We start from the raw sequence: 24,120 nt of genomic DNA on the forward strand, positions 1-24,120 counted from the left end.
TTTAGAAGTTGGAAAGGGTCTTTTCCTTCATAACAAGGGTCGTAGGTTATGTTGGTAAAGACCCATTTTTTTGTGGGAATGGAACTGGCAACATAAGCAGAGGTTGATAGAGAGATACAAAGCCAACTTTCATTTGCCAGGGAAGGACTGGACTAGTTTAACAGAGAGTGGTTAAGTTGAGAGTCTCGTAGAGGTAATTAGGAGCTAGTGGAAAGGGAGGGGTGATTGTATGAGGTATCCAAGGAAGCAGGAGGGATAGATAGGCAAAGAGTAAATAGGAAGGTAAAGAGGGTGCTCTGGAAGACGAGATCATTTTATCCAGTCTGAGTTAAAGGTAGGAGTAAATTGCTGTCAGAAGGAAGGAAGATAGAAAGAACGTTGATGTGATTAGGATTTTCATCCTGGTAGGAGCTACAGTATATAGTCCTATTGCAAAGAGTATGGTTAGTATGCTGCTAAACAATATGATGAAATAGTAAAAGGATTCCATTAAAGGGGTAAGGAGAGGTGTTAAAGATAAAGATTATGTAGATCTTCACCTTTTTAAGGAGGAAGGGGTTTTTCTTCAGGATCAGTGGTAGGAGCCTTTTTAGTCTGGGATGTTTCCTTCCGAAATAGGAGATGCAAGTCCTCCAACGTTCGCAGGTGTATCGAGGCTGGTCTGGCTGATCCTGGGACTCCTGAGCTGATGGTCCGGCAGGTTCCTCAGGGGTTGTGGACACTCTCACACCCAGTGCAGCCGCCCGTAGCCACCCAAGGACCGTGATGTGGTGCTGAATTCAACTCCTGTGTGACGTCGGGACCCTGCTCCCCAACAGGGGCCTCCTCCCCAGAAATGTCTCTGGAGCCTTTGGGAGCCTTTGGGAGCCTTTGGGTTGCTGCTGTTGACACATGAGATCAGTCCTGCCGTCTGAGTTGGCCCTGCTGTTGGTCACTTGGTTCCTGGCCACCATGCTGGGGTCTGAGCCCCACGGACGTCCCCACCTCTCAGCCCAGGCACAGGAGGGACACAGGGAGTAGAGTGGGGTGATGCCTCCTTCACCTCCCGAGGCCCAGGAGTGAGTGCCGGGACAGTCTGGCCTCGCCCTCTGCCTTCCTGAGTGTTAACGCACCCGGGCAAAGTGTGCCGTTCAACGCCAAGGCCAGGGCCATGGGCCCTGCATTTCCCTGCAGAGTCCCTGGGCTTCTCAGCCCATCACAGGCTTGAGGATCAGCACCTGCAGCCCGTGGTGGTTGTTTTCTAGTCTGTACAGAAGATTTGGGTTTTAGAGCTGACACTTTGTCACCGGGAGCACAGCCTGTCTTCTCCGTTCCTTTCCTTTGGGACTCAGAGGCCCTCTGCACCTTGGTAGGAGGAAGGGGAATTGTCCTTGTTGCTGACGCCCTGTGACGGTTACTGGCTGGAGGGGGTGCGCATCGTGCCAGGAGCTGGTCCCTCATTCAACCTCACAGCAGCCCTCCCAGGCTCACTCACTGTGATTTTCACTCCCATTTCACAGACGAGGTCCCTGAGGCCCAGGGAGGCTGAGTGGGCCGCCCTCTCAACTGGAGCGTGGAGGGGCCTCGGGGCAGAGCCTGTTGCTGGCTGGGCTGGGCTAAGTTGACTCCCCAGGGCCGTCAGCCCCACTGCATCCTGACCGCTCAGGAACTGTGGCCAGCACTTTCCAGGCTCGAAGGCATGGGTGCTCACAGCATGCCCGAGGGTAGGTGTCATCGTCCTCACCCTGTGCACTCACTGTGTCTTTGCAGGGTGAGGGCCCTGCCAGGTCCTACTCTGGGCACCGAGATACAAAGAGCAGCCCTTCTGCCCTACCCCAGGAGGCTGCTGGTCTCCACCAGGGTGCAGACGGAGGGGGGTGAGGCCACAGCCCAGAGAGGGAGGGCAAAGTGGTGGGGGGTGCTGGTAGAGGGGTAGGACTGAGGGTGCTAGTGGTGGTAGTGAACCCCGGGTGAGGTGGGGCATGGACTATTCTGCACATCAATGGGGGGGGCCACAGAAGGTTATAGAGGAAGGTCATCCTGCCCGAGGTCCCCCAGGGAGCTGAGGTCTCAGCCACATTCATCCTCAAAGCTGGGCCCTCCGGCTCCTCCCCCACTGGAAAGTGTGACCTCTGTTTTTGGTGAGGTCACAGCTGCAAGGAGGGCCAGGGGCGCTGGATGCCTCAGGTTGCAAATGGCTTCACTCAGTGCCTCCGGCTGTGGGGCAGAGGCCAGAGCTAGAAATAGACCCGCAGCGACCCCCACCCCAGCCATACAGTGCGGGCCTCCTGACCACAGGTCCTGGGCCATCTCTTCCTGCTCATGTGGGAGGGAACCCTGAGCTCGGGGGAGGCTGTTCCCCAAACAAGGCCGCCTTGTGTAGCTCTCTGAGGGCCTTTTATAATCTTCCCTCCCCCGGGACAGCCCAGCTGCAGCCCCTCCTCACCAGCGACCCCGGGCCCTTCGCCTCGGGGCCAGGCAAGCGGGGAGCAGACAGCAGTGTATGAGGAGGGAAAAGAGCCGGACTACAGGGACCCCAGCCGCCTGCCAGCCCCTCCCCTGAAGCCTCTCCTCCCAGCTACGGATGTCCCTGAGCTGCCAGTGCAGGGAGCAGGGCCAGGCGAGGCGCAGGGGAGCCCAGGAGCTGTGGCAGGAGCAGAATGGAGGAAGCCCTGGGGGAAAGACCTGGCTCCCATCCTCCCTGTGTCCCCTCCCCTCCACATGCCTGCTCTGCCTCCTGCAGTGGTGGGATGGCCTGGAAGTGCAGAACGAGGCTGGCCCTGCCTTCTCTGGGGAGCTCAGCTACTGAAGGTGCCTGAGTCTGGGTTCATCATTGCAAAGATAGAACCTGTTCTGCTATCTTCAGGGAAGGGAAAAGGGCCTGGGGTAGATGGGGCAGTCCCCCTCACACCGTTGGTGGCAGTGTGCATAGGAGCAGTCTGTTTGGAGGACATTTTGTATAATATTTATTCAAATCAGGAGTGCCCAGCCTAACCTAGGGGCCAGCCCTTTACTATCCTCACATGCTCACATTGGCAGGCAATACCTGGACCCTCTAACCGATCAACTGGTTCCATTGATTCACTGACTGGCCTAACGCAACGGTATGAGCAGGGCTGGGGCCACAGGGGAGGAGCAAATTTAGACAACAGTACAATTTGCCATATCCCCAGAAATTCCTTAGGACATTCTATTGTGCCTGTCCAGGCTCTAATGCTGGCCTCAGCAGCCCCCATTTCCTCCTCACATGAGGTCCTGGGCTGTTCCACTGAGCCCTCCACTTTCTGAAATGAATGGGGACGCTTTCTATAGTTATTCGAATTGTGGGAAATTCAATAGTTATTCGAATTGTGGAAAAGCAGGCTCCAGAATGTCTTGGAGAGGTGACTTAGCAATCTGCAGGTGTCCACAGTGAGTCCCCCCGGGTAGGAGGGGAGAGGAGTCTCCCGGAAGGCGAATGACGCAGCTGCCCACATGTTCTGCAGGGGAACCAGACACCGTCATGACCCAGAAGGGCTGCACTTCTCCGGGGTTTGCAGAATGTGGCAGAGGTGGAAAAACTCAAAAGTCCTTAAACACAGGTAAGCAGACAGCACGGCGGTGGTGTTTCCCGCACCTTGAGTCTGTGTTTGCATGTGGGTGCACACGTGTCTATGTGTACATTTGTTTGTATCTGCTTCCTCCGTGTGTGCATGCATGTCTCTGTGCATGTATGTAGCTGCGTGTACATGTACTTGTGTCTCTGTGCACGTATGTGTGCATGTGTGTGTCTGTGTGAATGTTTGTATATCTGTGCATGTGTGTGTTTGTGGTATACATGCATGCATATATATGCATGTGTGCATGTGTGCTTGTGTGTCTCTGTGCGTGCATGCATGTGTGTGCATATGTCTGTGTGAATATGTGTATCTGTGCATGTGCGTGTTTGTGGTATACATGCATGCACATATGTGCATGTGTGCATGTGTGCTTATGTGTGTCTGTGTGTGCATGCATGTGTGTGCATGTGTCTGTGTGAATGTGTTTGTGTATCTGTGCATGTGCGTGTTTGTGGCATACATGCATGCGTATATATGCATGTGTGCATGTGTGCTTGTGTGTCTCTGTGTGTGCATGCATGTGTGTGCATGTGCAGATCCATGTTTCTGTGTCTGTGTCATGCACACGTCTGTACATATGCACATGCGCATGGGTGCATTCATATGCACACGTGTCTTGTATACATGCATGTGTGCCTGTGTGTGCGTGCCTGTTGAGTCAGTTCTGTGAGTCCCCCTGAGGGCCAGGAGGCCGTGGGTAGGGCTGGTCCTGGAGAGCACTTTTTTTTTTCCACGCACTTTGGCTTTCCCCCACCCAGCGCACCCCCGCACTTGGCTGGCTGCTTTCACCCCAGCCCTACTCCTCCCGTGACCAAGAACCTCCTCCTCGTCTCCTCCTCAGCCACACAGCTGGTGCAGCACAGCAGACCTGCACTGAAATGCATCAGGGAGAAAAGAGGAGGTGAAGTCAAACATCCCATCTGCTCCTGTCCTCGTCCTCAGGTTCACTGCCAAGTTCTGACACTGCCAACTCCCCGACACTAACCGGCCTCCCCGAATGCAAATCTCATTCCCTGCTTGCCAGCGCCCAGAGACTCTTTCTGAAGATGTTTATCTTTTCTCATTCACTCTTCAAAATCCTCAGCTTGAGAAAACGCCTTAGAATTTCCTGAATAAAGAAACAATGGGCAGCATCCTCGTTTAGATCCGGTCGGGATTGCTGAATGGAAAGCAGAGAGGAGAGGAGAGTGGAAAATAGCCCCTGGGTTTAAGGAAATGTTAAGCAGTTTTTCAAGAGCCCAGAGCCCTGCAGGAGGCAGGAAAGAATATTATTTTGCAGTTTGGCATGCGCTTTTCTCTGCGAGTAGCACTTTTCTACCAGAGGCTGACATTGGAGGGACCACCTGACATCAGATTAGACATTCACAAAAGGGCGCTGCAGGCAAATGCTTCATAAAGTGACCTTCACCAAAGTTGCATGAGAGACCCCCAGGCTCAGGGACGCTCTGGTTAAATGGAGGATGTTATGCCTGCTTTATTTACAGTGGGGCCTGCTTGGGGCTCCTTGGAGGTTGCTTCAAACCTGTGCAGGTAGATGTATTCCTGCAACAATACCTCACCTCTACTATTTTTTTTTTTTTAAGCAAAAGATACTTACTTTCATTCACGTTTTCATCTTTCTATTGTGGACAATTTTAAACATGTAGAAATGGAGGGAGAAGGGATGGAGATCACCCACTCACCATCAGCCGGATGCCGCAATTACCAATAACTTCCTGCACTTGCTTCTTCTCTAGATTCTTTGGAATTAATTCGAAGTACATTGCAATCATGATGGCCTTTTACTTCTAAATTCTACACTCTGCACCTCTAAAATATACAAGCATGTCCCAGGACCATCCTCAACTACTTAGGGTCCCTCAGAAAAGGGTAAGGTCAGCCAGGCTGGACACCACGCTGTGGGTGGCCTTAGGTCCTGCGGGCAACTGTGGTTGCCAGCATCGCAGCGGCAAGGTGAGCCTGAGCAGGAGCACACAGTCCCTGCCTGTCTCTGTTTCTTCCTGCCCCTTGGGGTGTGGGCACCTTGCCAGCTGGGAAGCTGCAGTCTAACAGTGATCATCGTGCTCTTTGGTGCCATCATTTCTAACATCACCAGAGAATTTATGAAGTGCCAGGAATCCCTCTTATGGCTTCTCCTATATTCAACTACTGAATCCACATAAATCTGTTTTACAGATGGGCTTATGGAAGTTACAGCGATTCAAATCCAGACCGTTTGGCTTCCAAGTTCATAGCCACGATCATCTGCTCAACTGCAGAAGCACTAGGGTGAAGCGGGCCATGCTGGGCTGGTGGGACAGGTGGCAGTGGCCACCATGCAGGTCCCTGTGGGACTCCCCAGGGGACTTCATGCTGCATGATTCCCACCTCATGTGTGGACGTTGGTACCAAACTTGTGCTTTGGATTCAATTGCACATGTGAATTATTCCAGGATTCGTGTTCTGTATGTGTTCTCAGTGCAGGTTCATGAAAAACAGACCAAGAAACATTTTATCAAACTGATGGCTCTGCCTAAGGCTGTAGCAGGATTGATAAGGAATCAGAGACCGATGGGGTTGAGGAGGATATTTATTATTTAGGTGCACTGGCCTAGTCAGATTAACACCCAAAGGACTGAGCCCTGAACAAAGAGTTAAGTTACCTTTTAACCATTTCATGGGGTGGGGTGTGGAGGTGGGGGTGGCAGGATCTGTGCAGGAGGAAGCATATTACAGAAGCAAGAAACAAAGACAGTTATTCAATTGAAACATGCATTACATCATTTCTTACTTTTCAAGGAAAAACGTGTTTTGCAACTTGAGTTTATCTGCTTAGGGACCTTGCAGCTGCACAGCTAGAGAAACACTGTCTTCACAATGCCTAGGAACAGAGGAGAGATAAGTCTCACTAGCCACAGAAAAACAGGCAGTTAATTTTTTTTTTTTTTTTTGGAGACAGAGTCTTGCTCTGTCGCCCAGGCTGGAGTGCAGTGGCGCGATCTCAGCTCACTGCAAGCTCTGCCTCCCGGGTTCACACCATTCTCCTGACTCAACCTCCCGAGTAGCTGGGACTACAGGTGCCCACCACCGCACACGGCTAATTTTTTGTATTTTTTGTAGAGACGGAGTTTCACCGTGTTAGCCAGGATGGTCTCGATCTCCTGACCTCGTGATCCGCCTGCCTCGGCCTCCCAAAGTGCTGGGATTACAGGCGTGAGCCACTGTGTCAGGCCACAGGCAGTTAATTTTTAAAGGACTCCAGCTCTTTCTCTTTCTCAAGGGGAATTGGGTTTTCTTACATTCAACTGAGTTTCTGCTTACACATTCTTAATTTCTTTTAATTCCTGTTTTAAGACCAGAAACAAGATGTGGAATGTGGAGGGAGCTGGGATGATAGGACATGGAGTTTTGATTGACTTTTATTACCAGAAACTTCACAGTGAGAATTCCTCAGAGAGCATGGTGTGGTAATGCTGTTCATACTCAGATGCCCACACTCAGATGCCCATGCTGGACAGGTGTTCACACACAGGAGCTCACTCTCAGGGGCTCAGCCCAGGCAGGTGTTCACACACAGGAGCTCACTCTCAGGGTTCACCCCGGGTGGGTGTTCACACACAGGGGCTCACTCTCAGGGCTCACCCCGGGCAGGTAGGTGTTCACACACAGGGTCTCACTCTCAGGGCTCACCCCAGGAAGGTGTTCACACACAGGGGCTCACTCTCAGGGCTCACCCTGGGAATGTGTTCACACACACGGGTTCACTCTCAGGGGCTCACCCCGGGAAGGTATTCACACACAGGGGCTCACTATCAGAGGCTCAGCCCAGACATGTGTTCACACACAGGGGCTCACCAGAGTGCACCTGGGGAGCACAGGGGTTCAGTCCCACACTTTTCACCAGCAGTTCCTTCCAGGCCTCAACAGCCCTGCTCAGCAGTGTGGGAAAAAGAAGGACATTTAGAGAACAGAACCATGGGAGATGTTATGTGACACGTCCCCCATCTTCCTCTTCCTCCTGTCACAACATCAGGATTTCCCTGAAGAAAGGGACCTGCACTTTGCCCTAGCCACTCACATCACCAGTGAGCATGTGGCCTAGTGCTGGCCAATCAGAGTCATATACAGCCCAGCCTCATCATGGTGATTGGATAAGAGGTGGGCACATGACCAAATCAAGCCAATCATAGTCCCAAACATCCTCATCACAGTGATTGGATAACACATAACTGCATGACCAGATAAAGCCAATCAGAGTTACACACACTCTTATCACAGTGATTGGATAACGGGTGGGCACATGACCAAATCAAGCCAATCAGAGATGCACTTCCTCCTCCTCACTGGGATTGGGTGTTAAGGACAGTAGATACTGATTTTTGTTTTGGAAAATGATGCAAATTTTCCTTTTTAAAATTGAATTATGTAAAATAAGGTAGTGGATGGAAATAAAAAATTAAGTAACAGGTGATAAGCTAATATCTCAAACATGGAGCTCTGTGAAAAGCCAGCCTTGAAGCCCTGAGTTCATCCGGCCACTAGAGCCTCCCTGTATCCCGGCTGAGCCACTGGCCCCGGAGGGTGCAGGGGACGTGTCCACTAGGCCTCCCTGCAGCTCCGAGCAGGCTGCGGGTACCAGCCATTCTAAATGCCAAGTACGTGTCCGCCCTATAAATTATGAATGGTGTTTACAATTCCTCTCACACAACCGGGCCATCAATCATTTACAGCTGCACCAGTGGCTCTGCCACTCTGAGGTCGCTGGAGGAGAAGGACTGACCAAACCTGATGGGTGAAGGAGAAGCCTGCGGAGGGGCTGGGATGGCCTGGCCGGGCCTGCTGGAGCCAGAGGGAGGCCGATTCCAGGACCAGTGTTCTTTCTGTGGAAAACACCGCATGAGCTTCCTGACATCGCCGGCCACTTCCATGAGAATGGAAGAAGGACGCACCCCGGAGGGGCAGCATCTCTTGTCCTGGAATGCCGGCGGTCAGCCCCTCACTCCTGTCTTCCCGTAGAAGAGGTTGTTTGCCTTCTCAGGCTGTTCAGGAAACAGATTCCACTCCTCACCGACAAACCAACTCCAGGTTTCGTTATCCGCGCTGCCAGGCTGCCTGGCTGTGTCTGGCCTTACCTGATGACCGGGCACCACAAGTGGGTGCTGTGCTGTGTGCTCACCAATTGCTGCGCCTCCTTCCTGGGTACATGGTGAAGCCACACTGCCCAGCCTGCCTGGCACGGAGATGTGGTCACCTAGCTGCGTTCTCATCAATAGATGGGATGGAAACCATTTCTGGCCCGAGGAAGTATGATTACCGCCTTTATGATGTCTTGTCCATTCTCCTGGAAGGACACAGACATCAGTGAGATGGTGATCCACATCATGGCAGGGGCTTGGGTCTCAGAAATACACCATGGAAGAGAGTTACCTGTCTGAGAACCACTTGGATTGCTGTAAAGGCAAGACACAAACTTCTACTGAATTTGAGCCATCATGTGTTGTATGAATGTGTGCAGTTGTTTAAAGAGAGAAACTGCTTACTGACACAGACACCATGTGTTGAGTATTTAATATGTGCAAAACATTGTGCTAAATGCTTTCATATACAGCGTTGCCTAAGCCTCAAAACAACCTGCAGACCTGGAGACTATTATTTTCCCACTTCAGAGATGGGTCACACACCTACTGATGAATAGAATCGGGACCCCACAGCTCAGGTTCTCAGTGCCAGCTAGAGTATCCTCAAAGCAACATGGTGAAGGAGTATTGGCCATGAAGCTATTCTTTCTCCCTGCTCCATCCAGCAGGGAAGGGGCCCCCCTGGAGCTCCACAGCAGCAAGCCCCAATAAGGTGGGCAGACAGGAAGGGAGGCCATGTGTGCCAAGCTCAGCATGGGCTGGGGCCTGCATGTCAGGAACCTCTTTCTGCAAATGGCAGAAACCCAGCTCCCAGTGGCCAACACAGAAAAGGCCACATATCTGCTGCTCATCGACCCTAACATTCCAAGCAAAGCTGGATCAAGGTGTTTCTTGATGACCTCAGGAATCTCCTTCTTCATCTCTGTCTGTTTTCCCTGAAGAGGAAACAAGGCAAAAGAAACTTGAGGCTCATGTTCTGAAAGCTAGATAGTGAAGTGCCCTCTCCTCTGTAGCAATCACTGAAGACCATCCTCTACACTTGTCACCTTGCAGCAGCAACTCAGGGTCACTGACCTGCCCCTGCCACTGCAGCAACCACTCGGGGTGACTCACCTGCCCCTGCCACTGCCACTGCAGCAACTACTCGGGGTGACTCACCTGCCCCTGCCACTGCAGCAACCACTCGGGGTGACTCACCTGCCCCTGCCCCTGCAGCAACCACTCGGGGTGACTCACTTGTAAATGCTGCTGCATAAGCAATAAGGGTGCAGGAGGCAGCAGCTGGAAGGGAAATGCAGAGAGAAACGCTGGGGGTTCCAGATGGGACGAGTGATCAGCTGACAACCCTCCAACCACAATGTGCAGTTCCCCATGCCACAACCCCTGTCCCCATCCTGCCCCTGCTGAGGAGTCTGAGAGCTTAGTCCTTGGGGTCACCCTGTTCATCCCTGCATATGTGCAGATCTGCTCTCAAACTCCTGAGGTGCTGGAATTATATGCAAGTTCAGAATCTCAATTATGTGTGACCTCAACCCTATAAGCTTCATGTAAGGCTTCTTCCTTTGTCTGAACCCACAATAGCCACTGAACGGGGAGATTGGGTGACTTCATTCAACATTTGGTTATTAAGCACCCCCGTATAGCAGGCTCTGTCCTGGGCGCTCGGGACACAGCCCCAGGAAAGCCATGGCTCTGCTCTCATGGAACTTATGTTCTGGTCCAGTGGAGAGACTTACAAGTATGTGAGAAAATGAATAGCATAATCCTTGGTTGTCAAAAGGGCCATCGGTGAAACAGAACAGACCATGTGACAGTGTGGCTAGGGAGAGGTCATTATGAGCTGAGGTAGCCAGGAAAGATCTCCTGGAGGGTGTGACATTGGCACCAACAAGGAGCCAATGGCACGCAAACCTGGGCAGGTGCATACCAGGCAGGGGCATCACCAGGGAAAGGTCATGCAGCAGAAACCAGTGTGGGCCCGTGAAGAGCAGAAAGGAGGCTGAGGGCAAGCAGAGGAGGCCAGAGCTGCAGCAGGTCAGCAGGGGCCAGGCCCCGTGTGCCTTACAGGCAGGGGAAAGGGCCTAGCTTTTGCTAAGTGCCCTGGCCACTAGTAATGTGGGGAGGCAAGACAGTGTGCAACATGCTCTGCCCACAAGAGGCCTCCCAGGTTGCACTGCAGAGAGGGGTGGGAACGGAAGGAAATGAGTTTGCAGTCTACCGCATTGGTCCAAGCAGGAAATGACTGTAGCTCAGACTATAGCGGTGTCAGTGGAGATGGAGGGGGGACATTTTTTCCAGATGTCTCTTGGAGCTGGAGATGACAGGATTTGCAAATGGTTTGGCTCTGGGGAAAGACACACACACAGAGAAAGAATTGGTCTTCTGATATTATCTGCAGAGGAGGAAATAGGTTTAGGGGAGATGCAGGTAGGCTGATGAAGAAGCACTGGTATTGGTTTTTATGCACGTTTGGAAGCCTTGGGAAGGCCTGCGTATTCTCTGGAAATGAATTGCTCATGATTCCAGTTAGTTATCCACAAAATAATGCAAGGTTTACAATAAATTGTATTTCCCAGCTACTGGGAAACTAAGCTGGTAGGAATGAAGGGAGCCCACACCCGACGCGGGGCAGAAACACACGTTCCATCTTTCTGAGCTGAAAGGGAGCAGCCTGGGCAGAGCACATCGTGGGGGAGCGGCCTCTGTTCCCTGCTGTGCCAGGCCGGGGTGACTGGCAGTTGATAAACAGCCCCGCTCCTAACAGAGAGCCCCGGAGCGGGAGCCGGCACGGTGGACGTGCCATTTATCTTAAAGCTTTCATGGAGGGAAAAATATGTTTTAAAAGCTGCCGGGAAAAGGACAATTATTAATGAAACTCTTCTATCAATGTCTTCTCTCATTTGCCAGGCAGGGAGATGCTGACATACAAGAGTGAGGTCAGGCGGACTTTGGAAGGGGTCGAGAAGGTGGCCAGGAACATAGTGTCCTCCCTTGGCTGTCACTGGTCCGCAGGCCGTGGACGCCCTCTTTGAGGACAGCTTTGGAAGTAAGGGCTGCTGCGAGCTTCATCCACCTGATGTCTGGGGAAGCCCGGGACTGGCTTTGCAGGAGCCCACACTCGTGACACAGAGGGGCCTTCTCTGCAGCTCTCTGCTGCACGTCCATCACAGAGCAGCCGCGCTCCCATCTCTGGTGCAGATGGCTCCACCTGCAGTCCCAGGCAATAGCACAGACCTCAGAACTGCATGGGGCAGCTTCTCCTGGGAGGCCCAGGTCAGCAGTGGACACACGGCTCTCCAGACCAAGTCACTGACGCTGTGAGGGTGATGTCCTCACTCAGGCTGGTGGCAGCATGGACAGCTGCTCCATATGGAGGGATGCAGGCCCAGCTTGTCCCTGAAATCCAAACCCAGCAGGCCCAGGGCTTCCATCAGGGACGCTGATTCTAAGGTAGAGGGAGGTTTCCAGGAACCGGGAGGTCCATCTGGGGAAAGAAGCGAAGGCCACCCAGAATGACAGAAAAGCACAGAGCACAGTGAGTTGCAGGCATGGGGAGAGGGGGCCCAGACGGGCACAGGACAGAGGACGCGGGAAGGGGAAACGGTCAGCACTGCTCATCCCAGCGAAGGTCTTGAAAACTGACTTCGTCAATTTATGGAGAATTGGGGTTGAATTAATGATAACAAAGCAGATCTTTTAAGCTACTGATTTGAGGGAAAAGTGAAATATCCAGATGAAGAAAGTCCCGTGGTCTCCGTCGGCTCCACGGTGAACGGGGCTCAGGTGGGCTCGGTGATGTCAGCAGCCAGTCTCGATTTGAGGGAATCCCAGTGGCAGGGGTGGACGGGGGTGCCTGTGGGCGGAGCAGGCGGAGGAGAAGCAGGTCCCAACCTCCCCTGTCGAAGGTGGTGCCTCACGTGGAAGCATCAGGAAGTGGAAGCACAGGTGTCTCATTTGGAGATGGGAGGACAGACAACACGAGAGATAACTAAAAGAATGAAAAGTGGTCTCTGGGGAGGGACAGTGGAGGAAAGAGGGAGAATGTCATTTTCGTAGCTATGGAACTCATTAAATTGGGTGCAAATACCATTTCTTTTTGAAAAGTAGAAAAAAAATTATTAAAAGAACCAGTCAGTGAGAACTGTGGTGACCAGCCGGCGTGACTGGAGGAAGAGAAGATTAGAATTCATTCGCTCCCCTTGACCCCTCCTCTCCACCACAGTATATCTGGGCTGGGGCCGAAATTCCCAGAGTACAGCTGTGGAATGCATCTGCTTCCTCCTGTACTGCTCCTGCGCATATAATTTAAATTGCCCCTGATGAGGTCTACTGCTTCAGAGTAACATCCAATCATTCCAGATACTTTAAGCATCTAGAAGCCTATGACAGCTGGAGAATCTAATCTTGAAGCAATAAATGAGATAAAGCTTGGGTGAGACAAACACCATAGGCCACCTCTTCACCTCCATTATTCATGAAACTATCTCATTATAACTGTGGGTTGCCATGGTGACAGGCAGTGAAGAGACAATTCTAAAAAGTTTGGAGAAGATATTTTATAACTAAGGGCTTTTGGTTGCAAGCGACTAAAACCTGGTTCTTGATGGCTTAAACCAAAAGTTGTTTTGTTGTAATTGTTTGCCAGCATTGCGGGGAAGGCCTCAGGAGTGCTGACAGCCAGCACCAGGGCCCAGCAGTGTCATCAAGACCTCAGTCTCTGCCCTGGGGGCTCTGCCTTCTACTCTGCTGCAGTCATTGCTGGGCTCCACATGGCATCCCCTGAAAGCCCCAGGCTCAACTCACCCTTAATATTAGCAGGCCCAGACTCTAAACAAATAATGGCCAACTGCTGAAAACAATACCACCAAGGCAAAATACTGTCAAGAGGGGCTGGATAAAGTCTGTGGGGCACAAGGGAGGCATCCAAGAAGGACATCTAAATGAAGACCTGAAGAATAAATATGAACTGTACCAAAAATGGGCACAGGAGAGTACTCCAGGTCAAGGGAATTATAGACACATAAGATATAGGTCTGGAGGATCCTGAACCATTTGAATAACTGATTCCAGGTCCTTAGTAGGAAATATTCAAGATGTACCTGGGTGATATGGTATGGCCCCTGTGTCCCCACCCAAATCTCATGTTGAATTGTTAATCCCTAGCGTTGGAGGTGGGGCCTGGTGGGAGGTTATTGGATCACGGAGGTGGTTTCTAATGGTTTAGCACCTTCCCCCTAGTGCTGTCTTGTGGTAAAGTTCTCATGAGATCTGATTGTTTGAAAAGGGTGTAACACCTCCCCCTTTGCTCTCTCTCGCTCTCCTGCTGGCCATGTGAAAACTGTGCCTGTTTCCCATTCGCCTCCTGCCATGAGTGTAAGTTTCCTACAGCCTCCCTAGAAGCAGAATCCTGTATCCTGCTGGCCATGTGAAAACTGTGTCTGCTTCCCATTCACCCTCTGCCATGAGTGTAAGTTTCCTACGGCCTCCCTAGAAGCAGAAGCCTGTATAGCCTGCAGAACCATGAGACAATTAAATCTCTTTTCTTTATAAATTACCGAGCATCAGGTATGTCTTTATAGCAGTGTGAGACTGGACTAGTACACTGGGCCATCTTGGTGTCTCACAGATCAAAGATGCTGCCACGGACTCATGAAGTAGTGTCGCCCAGACACAGGAGCCAGCCTGATGCTCTTGCTGAACAGGGATGTGTTAACACAACTCAACAAGAATAATGACTACAATGGATTAGGAGACTCAGGGTACATCAAAAGCCATGACACAGAGTCAGAAATGAACATGTGGCCATTATTACCTACCTTGCAGAAATAAAAGGATTATAAGAGAATACTATGAGCAATTGTATGCCAACAAATTCAGAAGTTTAGGTGAAACAAATTCCTGGTAAAACACAAACTACGATAACTGACTCAAGAAGAAATTGAAATTTGAACAGACTTATAACAAAGAAAGAGACTGAATTATAATCAGAACCTCCCACCAAAGAAGACTAGAGGACAAGGTGGCTTCGCTGGTAAACAGCACAAACATTTAAACAACCAACCAAAATTATCAAACTCTTCCAAAAAAAAAATAGAGAGGAAGAAATACTTCCTAACTCATTTTATGAGGCCAGCATTATCCTGATACCAAAGGCAGACATCATAAGAAAAAATTGCAAATTAGTATCCCTCGTGATCATTAAATCCTTGACAAAATACTAGAAAATGTAATACAGCAGCATGGTAAAATAATTATACAACATAACTAACCAAGTGGGATTTATCCCAGGAACACAAGGATGGTTAAACATACAACAATTATTTAATGTAACACACAAAATTAGTAGAATTAAGGAAAAGATTACAATTGTCTCAATTAATGTAGAAAAAGCATTTGACAAAACTCAACAGCCTCTTATGATTTAAAAAACAAAACAAAAGCCAACCAAACAAAAAACCAACTCGACAAACAAGAAATGGAAGGCAACTTCTTCAACATAACAAAAAGCATTTAGGAAAAACTTACTGCTAACGTTGTACTCAATGCTGAAGGACTGAAGCCTTCCCACCTAATTCAAGAACAAAACATGCTCACTTTTGCCACCTCCAGTCAACATTGTGCTGAAATTTCTAATCATAACAATCAAGAAAACAAAATAAAAGACATACAAATTGGAAATGAAGATGTAGAACTATATTCCTAGATGACTTGATCTTGTACATAAAAATCCTAAAGAATTCACACACAAAAAAACTACTAAACATAATAGAATTTATTAGAGTTGCAAGATACAAAATCAACACACAAAAATCCATTGTATTGTTACACACTAGCAACGAAAAATCCTAAAATGAAATTAAGAAAACAATCAATTCACAATGACACCAAAAAGAATAAAATATCTAGGAATAAATTTAATTGAGGAGGTGTAACATTTGCACTCTGAAAACAAAACATTAATGAGAGAATATAAAGAATACCTAAATAAATGAAAACACACCCTGTGTTAATGTCTTAGAAGATTTAATATTGTTAAGACATCAAAACTTCCCAAAGCAATCTACAGATTCAGAACTATTTCTGAATCACAATCTCAGTGGATTTTTTTCTTTTTTTCCTTTTTTTTGTAGAAATGGTAAATCAGATATTAGAATTCATATGAATTGCAAGTTATGGCAAATAACTAAAATAATCTTTAAAACTAACCAGGTTGGAGGACTCACTTTTTTTTTTTTCATTTCAAAACATATTACCATGCTGCAGTCATCAAAACAGTGTGGTTCTGGCATAAGGATAGACTGATGCAATAGAGAGTCCAGAAACAGGCCTGTGCATCCACAGTCAAATGACTGACAAGGGTGCAAAGAGGATTCAACAAGGTGAGAATAATCTCTTCAACAAATGTTGCTGGGAAAACAGGATATTCACCTGCAAAGAATGAGATTAGACCTATCCCACTCCATATACAAAAATTAACACAAAGTGGATCAAAGACCTAAATGTAAGAACTTAAAGTGTAAAACTCTCAGAAGAAAGGGGTAAACACTTCATGACTTTGGATTTGGTAATGGACTTTTAGCTTTGACACCAATCACATAAGCAACAAAAGAAAAAAATAGATAAAGTTGACTTTAGCAAAATGAAACTTTTGTGTATCAAAGAACACTGTCAACAAAATGAAAAGGCAACCTACAGAATAAGAAAAAATATTTCCAGTTTATATAACTGCTAAGGACCTAGAATTCAAAATGTACAAAGAACTGATACAACTTAATAACAAAAAGACAACCCAATTAAAATAGAATTTAACAACAGGCAAACAACTTGGATATTTCTCCAAAGAAGATATATAGATGGCTGGCAAGCACATGAAAAGATGATTATAACATCTGGGGTCATTAGGGAAATGCAAATCAAAACCTCAATGAGGAAGCACGTCACACCCCATAGGATGGCAACATAGCAGTAATAATAATAGCGACAAAGGTAAGAAGTGGGTCAGGATGTGGGGGAAGCAGAACTCTCACGCATCACCGTATGTACAATGTGTATGTAAAATGGCCCTGTGGAAAATGGTTCAGCACTTCCTCAAAAAGTTAAACATAGAATTACCATCTGAACCAGAAATTCCACCCCTAAGTCTATACCCAAAAGAACAGATACTTGTAGATGAATGTTCCTAACAGCACTATTCACAACAGCCAGAAGTTGGAAACGGCACAAATGGCCAATCAATGAATACACAAAATGGGATCTGTCCATGCAATGGAACATCTTTCAGCTTTAACAAGGAATGAAGCACTCACACATGTGACAGCATGGATGGGCCTTCAGAATATCCCTAAGTGAAAGAAGCCAGGAACAAAAGATCATATATTGCATGATTTCATTTATGTTAAAAATATCCAGAATAGTTAAATCCAGAGACAGCAGATAAGTGGTTGCCACGGGCTGTGGAGGAGGGAGGACAAAAGGGATGAAAATGTTTTGGAGGTGACTGTCGCACAGCAGTGTGAATGTACTGAATGGCACTGAATTGCACGCTTTAAAAGGATTAATTTTATGTGATGTGAGATTCACTTCAATTAAAAACAAGCTATGAGTAAAAGAATGTGTATAAGGGGTGGTACAGACGAGATACATACAACACAACTTATTGCGCGCTTCTGGAGGTTGCTAGGATGCCAGTCCCTTATGCTGAAAATTGATAAATAAAGTGGAAAACTAAGCATTTATCCTGGCTTCCTGGTATTAATTGTATTTCATGATAAATCATAGCCTTAGTGGAGAAGGGATGGCTCTTCTAAACAGAAGCACTCAAGCAAATAATTTCAGAAGGAGGAAGAGAATTAGAAGTTCCAACATCTTATTAAAAATTGACTAGGTTAATGTCATCAATAGATGGTAAAACTCTTAAGTGGAAGATCGATAGAGAAACTTGCAATGAATGAACCATTGTTGCTATCTGAATTCACTGATCAGTCTCAGCATCATAAAAGGTGAGGTTTAATCATTATGTGTCTCCTGATATGCTGCAGTACAAAGAATACAGCTTCACCTACCACGTATCCGTGCACAGAGCAAACCTGGATCTCATCAGCCCTGGTATTTAATTTCAAGCCTGCAGCAACGTGTGAGGCAGGGAAACAAGTTAAACAGCCCCGGAAGCCATCGGGCAGATCCTAATGTGAACATCTAATGGGACTTGCTTTCCTCAAAAAGCCAGCATGAGGTAGGAGATCTGTGAAATGGAGCTGGAGGTGGGGGCAGAAAGAGACAATTCTAGATTTCAAGAGACTTAACAGATAGAGCTTTCTGACACGACATATAGAATTTGCTTGGATCTGGATTCAAATAAATCAGCTACTAAAATTCAGTTTTTTCCATAATCAAGATATTACCGGAAAGGGCCCCTGATCCAGACCCCAAGAGAGGGTTCTTGGACCTCACACAAGAAAGAATTCCAGGCAAGTTCATAGAGTAAAATGAAAGCAAGTTTATGAGCGAAGTAAAGAAACAAAAGAATGGCTACTCCATAGACCAAGCAGCACCAAGGGCTGCTAGTTGCCTATTTTTGTGGTTATTTCTTCATTATATGCTAAACAAGGGATGGATTATTCATGAGTTTTCTGGGAAGGGGATGGGGATTTCCCAGAACTGAGGGTTTCTCCCCTTTTTAGACCATATAGGGTAACGTTGCATTTGTAAACTGTCATGACGCTGGTGGGAATGACTTTTGGCACCTGATGTATTATAATTAGCATTTAACAAGCAGTGAGGACCACCAGAGGTCACTTTCATCGCCATCTTGGATTTGGTGAGTTCTGGCTGGCTTCTTTACCACATCCTGTTTTATCAGCAGGGCCTTTTTGACCTGTATCTTGTGATACCAATTCTGTCCACCTCCTGTCTCATCCTGTGAGTAAGAATGCATAGCTTCCTGGAAATGTGGCCCAGAGGGTCTCAGCCTCATTTTACTCAGTCCCTGTTCAAGATGGAGGCGCTCTGTTTCAAACACCTCCGGCAAAGGGAATTTGAGTATAGACTAAGTGTTTGTCTTAGTCAGTTCAGGCTGCTGTAACAAAATGCCTTAGACAGGGTGGCTTATAAACATTTATTTCTCACAGTCTAGTGAGTCCAAACTCAAGGCTCCTGCAGAGTCAGTGTCTCACACGGCCCACTTCTTGGTTCGTAGACGGCGGTCTTCTTGCTGCATCCTCACATGGCGGAAGCTGCGAGGCAGCTCTCTGGAGCCCATGTATACGGGCACTAATCCATTCATGAGGGCTCCATCCTCAGGACCTAATCACCTCCCAAAGGCCTCCCCTCCTAATCCATTATGTTGGTGATTAGGTTTCGACATATGCATTTTGTGGGGACACAAACCCTAAGCCCACTGCAGTGTTTGATTAAATGAAGGAGTTGTTTGTTTTGCAAAGCATGAGTGTCGAACGGTAGTCACGGAAGAAGAGATTCCTTATTCGGATGCCTATTGAAGGATTTAGGAATGTGAGGACACAGGGTGTGCAACTTGCTTTAAAGCACTCAACCGTGCTGCAAGCCTCCCTTTCCCTCCACATACATCTCTCTCAGTGCTCTCTACCCAGTCCTGTGCCTGGAGGCTGACCCTAATATCCAGTAGTAAAGGGACTCTGTGTCCTCTGGAGACCTTTGGCTCAACCAGAGGTGAGGGGCTGTGCTCAGAACACCTGCTCCCCTACCCCTGCTCGCTGGGCTACAGTTCTTGTCTGGCAGCCCCTCACGCAGAGCCAGCTGCTGCCCCGATGGGTGAGTAACCACCCCCCCGGCCATGGAGACGCAGTGGTCTTAGCTACACTGCTGAGACCCTGCTAATATCCCAGCCCTGAAATGCTGCCCTGGCCCTGCAGACTTCCTCCACCCACCCATGCCTGTGGGAGCCATTCCTGCATACACCTCTTCCCTGTCCCATTTAGAGTCACTTGTTACCTGTGGGACTGACTCTGGGGGAGGTAAAATGTTTGTGGTTGTTGATGTCGGGCAATGGGTATGTGAGAGTTTTATGTATCCTCTACCTTTCTGTACATTTTTGAAATTTTTCATAAGCAGACAGCAAACATAAATATATACACCCAGTCACTCTATTTTTCCATTATTAACATTATAAATTTATGTTTAAAGGTACACATGAGATGTTTTAGAAGGATACACACCAGATTCCAACTGTAGCTACCTCCAGACGATGAGACTAGGAGGGTGCAGAGCAGGAGGGAGCGGAGCGAGCTGGGAGGTGTCCTCAAGCCGGGAGGTGTCCGCGAGCTGGGAGGTGTCCTTGAACTGGCATGTGAACTCTCCTCCCTTCCTCCTCATGACCTCTCCCTCCTCATGACCTCAGTGCTTCCACTTATTTAAAATCACTCATTTAAATGAGTGAACCTCCACTCATGCAAAATCACAGCTCAACATCACTCCCTCTTGGGAAGCTTAAACAGGGAGTGCCGTGGGCAGCCCTCCTGCACAGGCCACCACTGCTCATACACTTCATCTTCACAACATTTATCTCAGCGGTCATTTACATTAATCTCTATGAAAATTTGAGAATTCTCAGGGGGTGATTCTCCACTGTTCTCTGTGGGATTTTCTGTTCCCAGGGCTAGTTTTATACCTATCCATGTGATAATTTGTGGATGCCTCCTAGCTATGAGCTCTAAGGAAGCAGAATTTTTCATTACATTCCCAGCCTTGATCACAGGGCCCGGCAAATGGCAGGTCCTCAAATACACGGGCTTTGGCAAATTCTTTGAAATTTCTACTAGAATGTATTCATTTTTCTGCCACTTAAAATAATTTTTAAGTTATTGCTTTAATTTTGTTGTAAATTTTGTTTGATTTTGAGGAAAATGTAGAAAAATAATCGAAAATCTTGAAGGTAAGAAAGAACTTAGGTGTAATGTCCATGGAAAATAAGCAAAAGATAGGTTATGGAATTGCATAGATTTTAAAGTCTCTGAATGCAGAATGCATCATCATGACTGTGTAAGGCAAGTGAATTGGAGGAAAGCATTTGAAGACATGACAAACAACAAGTTTGTATCCTTAATATGTAAAGAGCATATTCAAATCAATATGAAAAAAAGATATCCATATACAAAGGATTGGCATGAATAAAAAGTTCAAGAAAGAAGACACACAAAAACAATGGAGCCGCAATGGAAGTAACATCACTAATTATCTGAGATACGCAAACAAAATGAAAATACTTTATGTTCATTGGGTCAGAAAAGACTGAAACTAACTGCAATAGCTGATGCCAATGAGGGTCTGGGGCATGGAGTCTCAGGACCCCTCTGGGGGCTGGTAAGTGTCCACTGTTCGAAGCTTCTGGGGGCAGTTTAGTGAAATGTGCCAAAAGGCTTTCACATTTGGAGATGTTTGCTCCATGAAGAAATGCCTACAAGGACAGACTCACAGGACCTGTGACTAGGGCCAAGCCCCCGAAGCATGCAGGGCTTAGCTTCTCCCACTAAGATCGCCAGCCCTGAGTCACTCCCTCTGCACACTTTCCCTACCCTCGCATCCCTGTGGGAGCTGTCCCTGCCTCCACCTCTCCCCCACTCCCTGACCAGGGACATTTGATCAGCACTGTTCGAAGCTTTATGCTGGAGGAGCAGTGACAACAGACCCAGCCCCTTTACAGGGCCAGGGTGGGAACCTACACAGTGAAATGCCACACAGTAGGTCCACAGTCACTGCGAAAATGCGCACACCACAATGTTAAGTAATTTTAAAGAGGACCTTTTGTGTGTTAGGATCCATTTTGTTTCAAAATACAAACATGGCATTAATATGTAGGAAATGTTAAAGCTGTAAAAACATGAACGGAATGCCTGAAGTGTGGGGCATGGAGGGACACGCTGACCTGAACATGCCTTCCACTTCATGGAAATGCCTTCGCGCTGCTTCCTTTCTTGCTTTTCTTTCACGGGAAGCTTGTGTCACTTTCACAACCAGCGAAGCCATGTGTGGGTTCCGTGTCGAGGAAGAGAACCCCCCTACTCCTGGATGGCAGGTGTCCCTCTCAGCTGAGCAGGGCTGTCTAGGACCATGACATCCACCTGGGCTCTCCTGGCCCCCAGAGAAGAGCAGTCCGGCGCATGCGCTGGCTGCACCACAATGTCTCCTATGAACAAGGCCCACAGGCAGTGGCTGGCTGGGCAGACGCCCCTGCCCTGAGCTGGAGTCTCCCCAGGTGCTGCTTCTTTCCCACCCGGAGGGTCACAGCCCAGCCCAAGCTCCAAGGGAATGGAGCAGCTGCCTGCACCAAGCTTCCCTCCTCTGGAGAAGGCGCCTCCTCTTCTCCCTCACGTGCTCCCTGATGGCCACCATCCTCCTTGACATAGTTCCCAGGACCAGCCTCTCCCGGGGTCTACTCCCAGTACCCCAGTCCTCACCATCTGTGACACTTCAGCCCTGGCTGACCCCCGCCAGCCCCAGGACAGGCCACAGCTCTCGTGCCACGTCCCAGCCGTGAGAAACAGGGAAGGGGGAGCTGCCTGACCTTGGGCTGGGTTCAAAAGCAGGGTCAGCCCAGGCACAGAGGCTGTTTGAGTGAATTGAGTGGGAGGCTGTTTCCTCGTCGGGATGGGGAGGGTTCAGAGGCTCGTGGTATCTTTGTTTTCATTCCAGGCTCCATCCGCCGGGGCCCTGGCAGGAACCAGAGTTCACTCAACCCTTCACAGAAGGGTGCCTTGCAGAGGCGCTGGCTGGGCAAGCAAATGTGGCGTGGAACTCGGAGAGGAGGGGCTGCAGTGGCTGTCGTCACCACCTCTGGCCTGAGAAGCAGGGCAGGAGCCACACTGCGGGGTCCCAGGGAGGCCATGCGGGGCACTCCACAGAAGCTGGACCTGGAGACTGGGGGTCCCAGGGAGGCCATGCGGGACACTCCACAGAAGCTGGACCTGGAGACTGAGGGTCCCAGTGAAGCCATGCGGGGCGCTCCACAGAAGCTGGACCTGGAGACTGAGGGTCCCAGTGAAGCCATGCGGGGCGCTCCACAGAAGCTGGACCTGGAGACTGAGGGTCCCAGTGAAGCCATGCGGGGCGCTCCACAGAAGCTGGACCTGGAGACTGAGGGTCCCAGTGAAGCCATGCGGGGCGCTCCACAGAAGCTGGACCTGGAGACTGAGGGTCCCAGTGAAGCCATGCGGGGCGCTCCACAGAAGCTGGACCTGGAGACTGAGGGTCCCAGTGAAGCCATGCGGGGCGCTCCACAGAAGCTGGACCTGGAGACTGAGGGTCCCAGTGAAGCCATGCGGGGCGCTCCACAGAAGCTGGACCTGGAGACTGAGGGTCCCAGTGAAGCCATGCGGGGCGCTCCACAGAAGCTGGACCTGGAGACTAAGGGTCCCAGGGAGGCCATGCGGGGCGCTCCACAGAAGCTGGACCTTGGAGACTGAGGGTCCCAGTGAAGCCATGTGGAGCACTCCACAGAAGCTGGACCTTGGAGACTGAGGGTCCCAGTGAAGCCATGCGGGACGCTCCACAGAAGCTGGACCTGGAGACTGGGGGTCCCAGGGAGGCCATGCGGGACACTCCACAGAAGCTGGGCCTGGACACTGAGGGTCCCAGCTCTTGCCAGCAGCGCAGCCCCATGCAGGGAGCGCATGAGGAATAAACGCCCTGACCCCAGCCTCTTTCTCCAGCCCGCTCTGTGCCCCAGGGGAGACTCCACTGGGAGCCCAGCTCAAAAACAGCAGAGAAGGGAGCCTGGACAGATGGAGGGCCCCAGTCATCTTAGGGCAGGTGGAGTGGGGTCGGGGGAGCCGGACAGGGCCTGGAGGGCAGCAGGTCCCACCAAGGGCCACCTGCAGACTTCAGGGGCCTCAACTGGGAATGCGGCGCCAAGATGCTCCTGAACAAATGGAAGTTTTGGCAACTCTGGACCCTGGCGGTGATTGGCTGGAACCACAGAGCTGTGACCCACGGCTCCTGTCCACGCTGGCTCTGATGGCCACTGGGCTCCCTCACTTGGTCTCTGGCCTGCCCTCTGCCTCCGAGTCTGCCACTCCCCGTCCAGCCTGTCATTTGCACCCTGTTGATGAACTGCCCAGCACGGAGCTGGAAAATGATCATCTCTGCCTCCTCAAACAGCTCGGGCTCCACTAAGCCCAGTAATAAGGAGGAAATGCAAAATGAATCTGCTGCAGGAAACCAATAAGCGCCGAGGCTCAGAGCCTTTGGCAGGGAAGAGCACAAAAACGCCAAATACAATTTTTTTCTATTAACATTATATCCACAGGCTCTTGTCAAGGAAATATCTGATCAGATCCCAAAACGAGCAATTACGAGAGCTCGCTGTCTGAGTGAGACGCGTCTGGCAGAGGAATTTAGTTTTGGAAAGTGTCCTATCTCAAGCCATGGGTCTGGCCTGCTTTCTGGGACAGGAG

At 49.4% G+C, this 24,120-nt stretch overlaps 1 long non-coding RNA gene across 1 annotated transcript; it reads left to right on the forward strand.

The window, feature by feature from the left end:
* Positions 1-3,371: 3,371 nt before the first annotated feature.
* LOC140712894 (uncharacterized) lies at positions 3,372-23,359 on the forward strand. The gene is made up of 5 exons (XR_012094705.1): positions 3,372-3,560; positions 5,315-5,531; positions 19,927-19,930; positions 21,664-22,926; positions 23,253-23,359. It is a non-coding gene; the product is annotated as an uncharacterized lncRNA (long non-coding RNA).
* Positions 23,360-24,120: the final 761 nt, after the last annotated feature.

Source organism: Chlorocebus sabaeus, chromosome 11 (genome assembly GCF_047675955.1).
Source record: "Chlorocebus sabaeus isolate Y175 chromosome 11, mChlSab1.0.hap1, whole genome shotgun sequence".
NCBI lineage: Eukaryota > Metazoa > Chordata > Mammalia > Primates > Cercopithecidae > Chlorocebus > Chlorocebus sabaeus.